General features: G+C 47.2%; 1 protein-coding gene and 1 pseudogene across 11 annotated transcripts in view; one reads left to right on the forward strand and one right to left on the reverse strand.

Annotated features, from left to right (window-relative positions):
• Nucleotides 1–12,018, forward strand: part of FOXP1 (forkhead box P1) — an 869,046-nt gene that overhangs the window by 112,837 nt on the left and 744,191 nt on the right. The gene's annotated exons all lie outside the window — the stretch shown is intronic.
• Nucleotides 3,545–4,000, reverse strand: LOC133382366 (large ribosomal subunit protein mL43-like; annotated as a pseudogene).

Below are 12,018 nucleotides of genomic sequence, written 5' to 3' on the forward strand. Positions count from 1 at the left end.
AATCCTTGTACAAGTTTAGTTGCTAATCCCAGGAGACCCTCAGGCAATTGTGGACAAATACATTTTTCAGTGCTACTTTATTTTACTGTTGTCTTGGATGACTAGGCAGCATTTCCATCATTTAAGGTACTCTGTTACTGTGCTATTTGTTATGATGTGAATCTGCATAAAATGGTAAGACAGGCTGAACTGGAAACTGACTGAAATAACTTTCTGTGTGACTTGATGCTTTTACAGTATTGCTGAACAAATCGTCAGTCTTCTCACATACCTGATAAGATTGTGTGTGTGTGTGTGTATAACATCAGAAAAAAAAGGAATGAGCAGAAGAGGCATGGGGGGGTGAAGCAAGGCCACATGATGGGAAGTCCTAGTTCATGTAGATAGTACTACAACATAGCCAAGATTATCCGAAGCCATGCTTTGGCTTCAGGCAAGTATGCACCTGAAATAGATGATGGCCCTATAGCCTGGAGTTCTAGTACTAGAAAATCTTTAGGGAACCAGACCTCCCATCATCCCATCCACTCTGAGTTCCCTTTTCAGGTATCCTGTGTGTATTGGGAGGAAATGGGCAGAGAAGTTCAGCCCATGACACTTTTTTTCTTACAATGCCTGTGACATCATAGTAGATATTAATTGAATACCACTATTGTCTAATTAGTAACTGAGTTTCTGTTGTTACTGGAGAACCCTCAGTTGCTGTTTTTAATAGAGAACACACTAATTTTCCTGAAGTTTCTTCAGGGCTTGTGCTTTCATTTGGTTACTCTGGCACCCATATAACTTTAATTTGTCTTACCCTTGTTTTCATTCACGTGCCAGGTAGAATTTGACATGAAGCCACAGTGTAAAGCTGTATAACTCTCAGTCATCCAAGAAGTGCGTGGCAGCTACTTTTTCAGATAATGTCATTTGATTTACAATATAAAAGGGAGGAATCAGAGATGAATTGGATCTATTGACAAGAAGAATAAAACGGGACTAATGTATATGAACAAATCCAAAGGGAGATACTTTCTCTGGATGATATTTCTGTTACTCAGTTACAGAAAACACTTCAGAATTAGTGCACATTCAGTTTGCATTTGTGCAATAAAACTCGACATATAGATTGAGTGTACAGGTACTGACCTCAACCCTGAAATTTATTTTTTGTACTAGTGTAGATTAGCTTTGGATGTTCTTAGAAATGGGAAAGCAGGAAGTGAAAGTGTCTTTTAGTTTCTCTTTCATGTACATCTCAATATTGGCCTTAAGAGAACATTTTGCATCTCCTCATATGGGGAGATCTGTCATCTGCAACTGTGGATTGAATGGGTGCAGATAAGCAACAGTAGGGTCACTCCCACAAGTCATGATCCTCACTTAAGTAGGTGACCAATTTAAGTTGCAGCTAGGAAAACTCTTCATGGGATGAATCAGGTGGGTTGCCAGAAGCCAAAATCCCAAACGCCATGTCAGAGCTGGTCCAAAGTTGTGGCTGGGGTTTTAATTTGAAGAAGACCGGTAGAGCAAGAGCACATTCAGAGGAACCAAGGGGACTGGGAGTTGGGAAATCACAGGGTACTAAATAAAAACAGAGCCACATTAGCCCAATACTAACTGTTGTTCAAGCCAGATGCTAGTGTTCATCTGGATGTTCATAGTATACATGAACATATACTATGAGAATGAGAACCAATCCTAGAATGGAGATAAAGGCTGCTTTCACACTGCACTTTATTCCATTACTCTGATGATTTCTTACGTGGTAATTTGAGAATTATATTTGACCTTTCACACAACATAAACATGACATAAAAACTAGCTCCAGAAACCTACTGGAATATGATGGAAGTTTAGCACTATTTTTTGTGATAAATAATACCAGAAACAATCTGTTTATGAGCCTGGGAACCCAGAAGATCATGGCAGATTTGCTCTAGCTGCAGCTGTTCGTTAGATATTTATTTATTTATTGAATTTATTAGTCGGCCATCTTGCTGGCTGTCCAGCCACTCTGGGTGACGTACAACATAGGCATACAATATGTAGGCATTAAAAATCTAAAGCCCTATGGAGGGCTGTAGAAAGTGGAGTCCCTCAAGGATTGGTATTGGGACCTGTACTTTTCAACTTGTTCATTAATGACCTAGAATTAGGAGTGAGCAGTGAAGTGGCCAAGCTTGCTGACGACACTAAATTGTTCAGGGTTGTTAAAACAAAAAGGGATTGCGAAGAGCTCCAAAAAGATCTCTCCAAACTGAGTGAATGGGCGGAAAAATGGCAAATGCAATTCAATATAAACAAGTGTAAAATTATGCATATTGGAGCAAAAAATCTTAATTTCACATATACGCTCATGGGGTCTGAACTGGCGGTGACTGACCAGGAGAGAGACCTCGGGGTTGTAGTGGACAGCACGATGAAAATGTCGACCCAGTGTGCGGCAGCTGTGAAAAAGGCAAATTCCATGCTAGCGATAATTAGGAAAGGTATTGAAAATAAAACAGCCGATATCATAATACCGTTGTATAAATCTATGGTGCGGCCACATTTGGAATACTGTGTACAGTTCTGGTCGCCTCATCTCAGAAAGGATATTATAGAGTTGGAAAAGGTTCAGAAGAGGGCAACCAGAATGATCAAGGGGATGGAGCGACTCCCTTACGAGGAAAGGTTGCAGCATTTGGGGCTTTTTCGTTTAGAGAAAAGGCGGGTCAGAGGAGACATGATAGAAGTGTATAAAATTATGCATGGCATTGAGAAAGTGGATAGAGAAAAGTTCTTCTCCCTCTCTCATAATACTAGAACTCGTGGACATTCAAAGAAGCTGAATGTTGGAAGATTCAGGACAGACAAAAGGAAGTACTTCTTTACTCAGCGCATAGTTAAACTATGGAATTTGCTCCCACAAGATGCAGTAATGGCCACCAGCTTGGATGGCTTTAAAAGAAGATTAGACAAATTCATGGAGGACAGGGCTATCAATGGCTACTAGCCATGATGGCTGTGCTGTGCCACCCTAGTCAGAGGCAGCATGCTTCTGAAAACCAGTTGCCGGAAGCCTCAGGAGGGGAGAGTGTTCTTGCACTCGGGTCCTGCTTGCGGGCTTCCCCCAGGCACCTGGTTGGCCACTGTGAGAACAGGATGCTGGACTAGATGGGCCACTGGCCTGATCCAGCAGGCTCTTCTTATGTTCTTATGTTCTAAAAACAATGAAGATAAAATCTAACCCAGTACTCATCAGAAATCATGGATAAGGAAATCTACAAGCATGAGTAGCTGGTTATGTAGAGAATACTTGCCTCTAAGGTCTCTGCTGCTCACTTTTGGAGAAACCAGTCCCATTCAGTTCTACAACTTGCTCAGAATTAGTCTAGTCTAAAAAAACAACTACCAGGTAGCAAGACTGTCACATGTTAACAGATGCTATTCCTATCCCTTCAGTGCCCATTTTTTCTAGGGAAGATTATATTCTCCCTGCAGATGAATGATTTTGGCCTGGATGCAGGGAATCCCCACACTCAGGAAAACCACATGCTTTTTGCATCAGTCTAGATTATTTTTCTAAAGACTGGAGATGCTGCAGACCCACGTCTTGCACATTGAGCTCGCTGGGCTTATTTGTGAATGGGTGTCACTGGCCCTGGATACTGTATGGAAAGGCTTTCGGATGTAGATGATCTCTAGGCCAGACTGGCTGTCTAGCTTGTGGACGATAGTTGCAATCTCATCTGCCGTCTTGCTGTTTAAGCGCTCTTCCTTTATGGATCCATTCATGTATTCAGCAACCAACGTGGGAACCCTGCACTTCTTTGGGGTCACATAGAACACAATCTCAGGGTTTTGCCTGGCAAAGTCTACCACCTTTTCTTCAATGTATTCTCTGACACCTTGCGAGCTCTGTGCGTCCCGGCTAACAGTCAAGGTGAGGCGCTGGAGCTGACACGTAGTGGCCTAACCCGTTCCTCAAGATGCTGGCCAAGAAGCGGCTCGGGGTGCCCTGGTTGGTCATGGTGGCTCCTACTGGTCGTGACAGGCAGGGTCTTGAAGCTTCTTTGTCTCCTCTCCTGGGGGAGGAGTCGTCCCTCTCTCCAGACCGGCCCTGCCTGCGGTCAGTGAAGGTTGGGTATTTATTCTCTCTTCTCTACTCTCAGAGCTTCTTCCTTTTGTTTTTTGTTTCTCTTTCTTAGAGTCTTTATACATGCTAATTTTCTCCTCTCTTTACGTCTGTCTTACTTACTCCCTGCCTGTTTCCCTCCCTTCCCTGCCTTAACCCCTCAGGTCTGGGGCTTGGGAGGTATGGCTGAACCCAGCTGGGTTCCCCGGCATTGGAACAGAGGTCGAAGATGGGTGGAGCGCGGCTAGCTGCAGCGTACCAGCAGTAGCAGCAGCCGCTCAGACAGGAGACTCCCCTCGCTCTGCGGAGCCGCGTTTCTGCAACACTCGCGTTTAGCAGGATCACGGCTTCTGCCTCCCCCCTCCTCCCACCGCTTCTACTGGAAGAACAAGGCTCGCCTCATCGCCGGAGATCGTCTCTTGGCAGGGGATTGAGCGGCGCCCACTAAGGTGCCACGCCTTTGAAGCAACTTCACGCGCTCTTCCCTCAGCGTCAGGGAGTCAAGGTCGCCATATCATTTCCTCACCCGCTTCCTTCCCGCCAAGAGCCCTGCCACATGGGGGAGGTGAGGGACATAGAGGAGTCAAGGCAACCAGTCTACTCTCCATCCCTGAGCATAGACAGCGGGGGGATGAATCTCCAAGAAGAAGGTAGGGATGTCTTCCCCCCCCTCTCAGTTTCCCAAGTTCATGACTTGGGTTAAAGAGTTTATCGCTTCTGAAATCAGTGGTTCTCTCCAACATGCCCTTAAATGTAAGAAGTGCAGACACTCGAGGAACCACTCCCATAGTGGAAAGGGGAGGGGCTTATCCCCCTCCACTGACTCCAGCAGGGAGGACGGTCATGGAAGTTCACCATCGCAACACAGCTATTCCCTTGTCCTCTTCCCTTTCCAATCAAGTCTTCAGTCGGGGTAATTGCCCCCACCCACTACTATAAAACACGGCGAGTGAGTTAAGGTAGTGCCTATCGGTGATAAGGATCCCCTTGGTCGCAGCAAGCTGGGGGGGTAATGAGGCGCTCCTCCGCCCAGACCCACACATGCTGCTCACTCTCAATGGCGCAGGCACGGCAGGCGCAGGCACAGTCACTCATGCAGGCCCCTGTCCCACAGGTGGAGCTGTCAGACTCCAAAGATCTACTTGAGCCGGACAGGGAAGAGGGGGGAACTGTCTGGTGAGGACATAGAGGTGACCGAGATGCAACCTAGGCTCTTTGCTCCAGAGGTTTTTCAGCCACTCCTATTGAAGGCGTGCAGAGTGCTGCAGCTGCCAGAGATAGAGGTGAGATGTGAGGCATCCACCCAGTCAGCCTTGGCAGGAGCTAAAAAGGCTTTCTCCTCCATGGACACCAAGCAGGCTACTGTTCCTTTTCCCCAGGCATTTGATGATGTGTGGGATGCTGAATGGTCATCACCATGCAGATCAAAGCTACCTGGCAAGTGGGCAAATAAGCATTATGACTTTGCTGACAGGATCATGGGAAGGCTGCGTTTTCCCACAGTGGACCCGCCTATTGCTGCCTTTGCAAGTTCCGCAGTGATCCCAACAGAAGGGGAGGGGGGCCCAAGGACCAATGCGATAAGTGAGATGAAGGGACTCTTTGCAGGAGTTTTGAAGCAGATGCGGTCGGTTTCAGAGCGGCAGCCACTTCCTCAGTTTTTTCCAGAGCAGTCTTTATGTGGACTGAAGAGTTGGGTGCATGGGACGATGTCCCAAAATTCGTTAAGGATGGTTTAAAGAAAATGGTGTATGCCTCTGCCCTGTCAGCTCATGCATCCATGGATGCCCTACAATTTGTGGCGCGGTCTATGGCTGCCTCCACAGTGGCACGACGTAACATTTGGCTCAGGCAGTGGGCAGTAGATGCAGAGTCACAGACTCTCCTCACTGCCCTATCCTTCTCAGGTTCTAAGCTATTCGGTGAGCCCCTTGAGGCTCACCTGGTGGAAACTAGGGACAAAAAGGAAACACTCCCTGTGGCTAAAAAAGAGGAACGGAAGGGCAGGCAGAACCAGTTTTTTCGTTCCTCAAGGCAGCCTTCTAGATTTCACAGTCAGTCTTCCAACAGGCTTCTCTGGGGCAGACAAGACAGAGGGGGTGGGCACGCTTCCTCCACTAAATCGGGAGGCACCTCATTCTCGGGGAGGACTCCAAAGGGTGCCCAAAAGAGTCCCTCCTCCTGACTGGTGGTTCCCAGAGGCCTCTCGCAGGGTGGGAGCAAGGCTTCTAGAGTTTGCCCCCCGCTGGAGAGACATCAGCTCAGACAAATGGGTGCTGGACACGGTGTCCATGGGATATGCCATAGAGTTTGTTCAAATTCCACACGACTGGTTTCGACCCACCCCAAGTTCTCGAAGGCCGGAGAATCACCTGTGCTACATGGAAGCTATTCAGCATCTGTTGAACATTCAGGCAATAGAGACTGTAGTTCCCTCAGAGAGGAAATCAGGAGTCTATTCAATTTTTTTCTTAGTGAACAAAAAAAATGGCGATACAAGGGCTGTTTTGGATCTCAAATGGGTCAACAGGTGGGTGGCCAGGAAACACTTCAAAATGGAAACCCTTCAGTCCATTTTTGCAGCCCTAAGAAAGGGGGATTGGCTGACCTCTGTGGACCTCTCTGTTGAGCCTCAGCTAAACCAGAATGGACAGGGAAGGGGGAGGCATGAGTTTCAGGTGCCTCCGCCGCCAGAGGAAGCAGAGTTGGGAATTGTTGAGTCTGGACAGGACCTTGCGGGAGGGGGTCAGCCTGCACACCAGCCAATTCCCACGGTTCCCGCACTCTCAGAGGAACAGAGTGCCGCTCCCAGCTGATGCAGAAGACTTGTTGGGGGAAGCTCCAGAGACAGTGCCAGCTCCTCCCTTGCCAAGCAGTTCCCAGGAGGATACCAGTGTGGCACAGCCCCCTGATCTTGAGCCTGTTGCTCAGGAGCAGGTGTCTTCCGATGAGCCGTTGGAAGCATGCCCTCTGTCCCCGCACTCCCGCCACCGCGAGAAACGGACAGGGCAAAGACAGGAATTACGTAGGAGTCAGAGATTACGTTAGAAAACATTCCCTTCATAAGCTTGCCGCTTACAGTGGGGAGTCGTTGTGTCAACTTCCTTCACACGCTGGAGAGCATGTCTAGAGTGTAGTTAGGAATTCTAATGAGTTAGCGCAGGGTTTTCTATGAAGCGCAATGCCTTTAATGTATCCATTACTCTAATAAAACGAGATTTACTTGCACCTACGCTCCAGCCTCGTCCTTCCGGTTCTGAACTGGACACTCTCCAAGGCGTATCTACACATTCCAATTCACAGCACAGATGCTTTCTCCAGTTCTCATACAACAACAGACACTTCCAGTACAGGGCTTTGCCCTTTGGCCTTTCCTCAGCATCAAGGGTTTTCACCAAGGTGCTGGTTGCTCCATTGGCACATCTCAGGACAATGGGGATATGTGTGCATCCCTATCTGGATGACATCTTGGTGAGAGCACCGTCCAGGGACCAGTCACGCACAAACACCCATCTCACTGTGGCATGGCTCCAGGGGCTGGGCTTCATAGTGAACTTGGAGAAGAGCATGTTGACCCCATCCCAAACTATTCCGCACTTAGGGATGGTCCTGGACATGCAATGTTTCCGCATGAGGCTCACCGAAGAAAGGGCTTCAAGACTTCAGCTATTGCTTCGGGAAGCGGTGTCATCACCAGAAATGGACTTGATGAGTCTAGCCCGGCTCTTGGGGTCAATGGTCTCAGCATACGACATAGTTCATTGGGTCCAATTTCACTCAAGAACACTACAACAGATCCTTCTGCTCTACCAGGAGTCAATTCTTCTACGACACAGATGCTCAGTCTCCATTCCTCTGACAGTGAGAACAGAGCTCCAGTGGTGGCTGGAGCCTCAGAGGCTGATCCAAGGGGTCAGCCTGGGAGATCCTCCACGCATAATCATGACCTCAGATGCGAGCTTGTAAGAATGGGGGGGGCTCACCTGGACCACAACGTAGCCCAGGGTACATGGTCAACAATGGAGGCGGAGCTCAATATAAATGTATTGGGAGTTACGGGCCATCAGGCTGGGTCTGCAGGCATTTGCACCAGAGATCAAGGGGAGGCATCTCCTCATACACACTGACAACTCATCTGCGAAAGCTTGTGTCAACAGACAAGGGGGCACGAGATCGAAGGGCCTAATGCTAGAGGCGGAGCGTCTGTTCAAATGGGTGGAGCTGCATCTTGCCTCTCTGAAGGCCAAACACCTGGCGGGCACAAACAACTTTGTAGCTGACTGGCTCAGCAAGACAGTGATCAAGGAGGTGGAATGGCAGCTGAACCCAGCAGTTTTCCAACAGGTGGTGCACAGGTGGGGAAAACCGGTAGTGGATCTCTTTGCCACACCCAAAAATGCACAGCTAGACAGGTTCTTCACAAGAACACCGTGTCACCAGGCTCAGGGCACAAACGCCCTCGTTCTGCAGTGGCCACAAGACCTCCTGTATGCCTTTTCCAGTCTGCCACCCTCGACCAGCGCTGTTCCGGCTAACAGCTTGGAGGCTGAGCGGTTGTGGTTGAGTGGCAAGGGCTTTAAGGGGAAAGTGCTTGACACACTACTGGCCTCGCGTAGACAGTCCACGAACAGGGTTTACGCATCCACGCGGAAGGTTTTCTTGTTCTGGTGCTCTGCAAACACGGTGGAACCTTTGTCTTGAGACATCAAGGGCCCCCTGAGGTTTCTCCAGTCGGGCCTAGATAAGGGTCTGAGCACAGCCACCATCAAGAAACAAGCAGCAGCGCCTAGTAATATTTTATTAAGCCTAGGGGGCCCTCCGCTTCCCTCCAACCCATTCCTTAAACATTTTCTAAGAGGGGTGACACTTATTTCCCCACCATTGATTCACAGGTTTCCAAACTGGAACCTTAACTGGGTGTTGATGGCGTTTACAGGACTGCCATTCGAACCAATTGCTACCTGCCCCCTGAACCTCTTGACATTCAAAACAGTTTTTTCTGGTATCCATTACTTCGGCACGCAGAGTTTCCAAGTTAGGGACATTGTCCTCAGACCCTCAACTGTGCATGTTCCACCAGGACAAGATGGTCCTCTGACCAGACCCAGCATTCCTACCTAAAATCAATTCCGTTTTCCATAGGTCACTGGAAGTGGTTCTCCCTTCTTTCTGCCCTGCTCCCTCCTGTGCCCAGGAACACAGGTGGCACTCCCTTGATGTGAGGAGGGCTCTTCATTTCTACCTGGAACGTACCTTAGAGTTCAGGAGGTCAGAGGCCCTCTTCGTGGCCTTCTCTGGGAAATCAAAGAGGTGTAAGGTGACAACCTGGAGAGAGGGATGACTCCTCCCCCAGGAGAGGAGACGAAGAAGCTTCGAGACCCTGCCTGTCACGACCAGTAGGAGGAGTCATCCCTACTGAGGTATGTCCTCCAGCCCTATCTTCAAATAGAATTTCACGGTGAGTAAAATGTCCATTTTCACATGACAGGCATCCTGGCATGCAATGCATTCCCGCCTTTTAGGTGTGTGACAATTTTTTTGCCTGACGAAAATTGTACCAGTATTCTGGCATTGGCGCTGGTAGCAGCATTCCCTTCCTCCTTTTCCCACACACCCTGCTATATCCAGACACTAACTTGTGCAGTTAATTATGGGGGAACTACACTGCATGTGTGTATAATGGGTGAAAACGACATTGTTTGTTGCAGGAGTGTGAAAGACAATTGCGCGAAATGCTGGTATATCAGCTGAAAAAGCCACAGTTCCTTAATGCAACAGACCTGCATTGTGAAAGGAATTTTGGAAATCAGGACAGAAGTGCTACGATTTTAATCTGTTAAACTAACGCAATAAGGTGCATATCTGAATGCAGCCAAAGTGTGAATTAGGATGCTGGTGGGAAAAAGGTTCTTTACTGAAGCCTTTGATAGGCAAGGGTAGCTCCTGGTAATGGAAGTTTAGAAAGCAGGAAGCTCTTGTTTAAATTGATATTGGAAATGGTCCTCTCCCATTATGTGCCATTAAGAAATAATGCCGCAGGAGCGGTATTAATTGAATTTTTATCCCGCCCTCCCGAAGGAACCCAGGATGGCAAATATATCAACAAAAACAATTGAACAACAAGAAAAAAAACTTCTAAAAACAGTTAAAAACATTCTAAAACACAATAACAATGAAAAAGATGCTGAAGCACAGTCACAATTTAAAAAAAAAATTTCATCAGTGACCTTCAGGTAGCTAATAGGGGAAAGTAGCAGGGACTGCTTGGGAAGGTCCTGATTCAATCCTTCATCCTCTCCTTCATCTTAAACTTTGCAGGTTGCTTCATGTGGCTAGTGTTCAACACTTTCATGTGATCAGAGATGCGCATGTATGGATGCAGAAGATCCCAAGTTCGCTGGATTGCTGCTGCTGGGTTCCGCTGCTTCTGCCTGCTCCTTTGTCGCTGTTTCATTGTGGCTTTCTGCCTGTTTGCCGCCACTCCATTCAAGTTCGCTGCTTTGGGCGTGTCCTGTCCTTCTGGCTCGCTTACTTGTTTGCTTATTGGGTCGCGGGCAGATATTTTACAACTTTATTTGATGACATTACCTACGGACGAAGCTTGATGCGGAGGAGTATTTTTTAATGCCGGCTGCTATTGCTGTTGTTTGGGTGCATTTTAATTGTTTGTTTGTTTGTTGTGTGTGTGAATGAGACTGTGTGGATGTGTTTGTATGTATTTATGTGCATTTTATGTGTTGTTGTGTGATTGTGCCTGTTGTGTTTAAGTATTTTTAAATATGTGCCTGGGAGAGCATACTTTGTATTTAACGGGGGGGGGGCTTTCGGGGCCCCCAATTAGCGTAGTGATGGGTTATGGGAGGTATGGCGCTAGGAGGAGAACGTGCCAGGTAAGGGGAACTCGCCCCAGACAAGTTGTGTCTGTGCCTTGTTCCGGTTCTCCTCAAGGCCACAGAACTGCTGGTTGTGTCGGTGCGTGCGTATAGAGATCATACAAGGAAGAAATCCAAGTGTTGCATAGAACAGGAAATAAGCCAGGCCAGGCAAGTTTCTTGTAAGAGTCTTTACTTAGCAAATGACATTAGACACAGTTCTCTCCACAAACGACTTTTCCCCCACACAGAGCTTCTGCAAGAATCCCTTCTTATCTGCTTGCCAGCCAGCTGCTGACCTTGGCAAACCTGGCGCTCTGTTCTTCTCAGCTTAACCCTTTTGCTTCAGGTTTCACTCTCTCACAAAAAACCCTGTCTGTGAGTCTCACAGCATGCCTCACTGACCAACAGCCCCCACCTGAGACTCACAGATTACAAAACTTCATTGTTCATCATTACATTTATACACTACTAACTTTTCATTACAATACACATCAGTACATGGTTTGTTTCCTTACAGTTTCTATTTACATTTTCAGTTCAGTTTTTGTTTCTTTATTTCTTTATTCACACAAGTTTCACAGAGTCATTTTTGTTCACTTTTATTTGATAACACATTTATATTTCATTCCTCAATACAAAATTTCCACATGAGATCCATTGTTTCTTTATCTATTGGTCCTTCTTTTTCCCATTCTACCGGATATTCATCTGTCTCATCATTTTTATGTGTAACATTAAATGTGAATCTCTGAGGTGGTTGTCCTTTCGTTTTTCTTTCTGATCTAACATTATTTATTTCCATTTCTTCCTCACTCTCAATTTTACTTGGTCCTGCACCTGTGTCTGCACTTGTTCCTGCACTAGTACCTGGCACCTCTGTATCTTGCATTGCCATGTCTTCACTCCTCAGTCTTTTCACAGTACGTTTGCCACTGTGAATAAGATCAGTCAATGCAGTCCTTAATGAAATTTGATGCCCAAAAGGAACATCTGCTGCTTCCTGCTTACTTGCACCTTCAAGGATAACTGTTTGACTGT

The sequence above is a fragment of the Rhineura floridana genome, chromosome 3 (assembly GCF_030035675.1).
Source record: "Rhineura floridana isolate rRhiFlo1 chromosome 3, rRhiFlo1.hap2, whole genome shotgun sequence".
In the NCBI taxonomy this organism is placed as follows: Eukaryota; Metazoa; Chordata; class Lepidosauria; order Squamata; family Rhineuridae; genus Rhineura; species Rhineura floridana.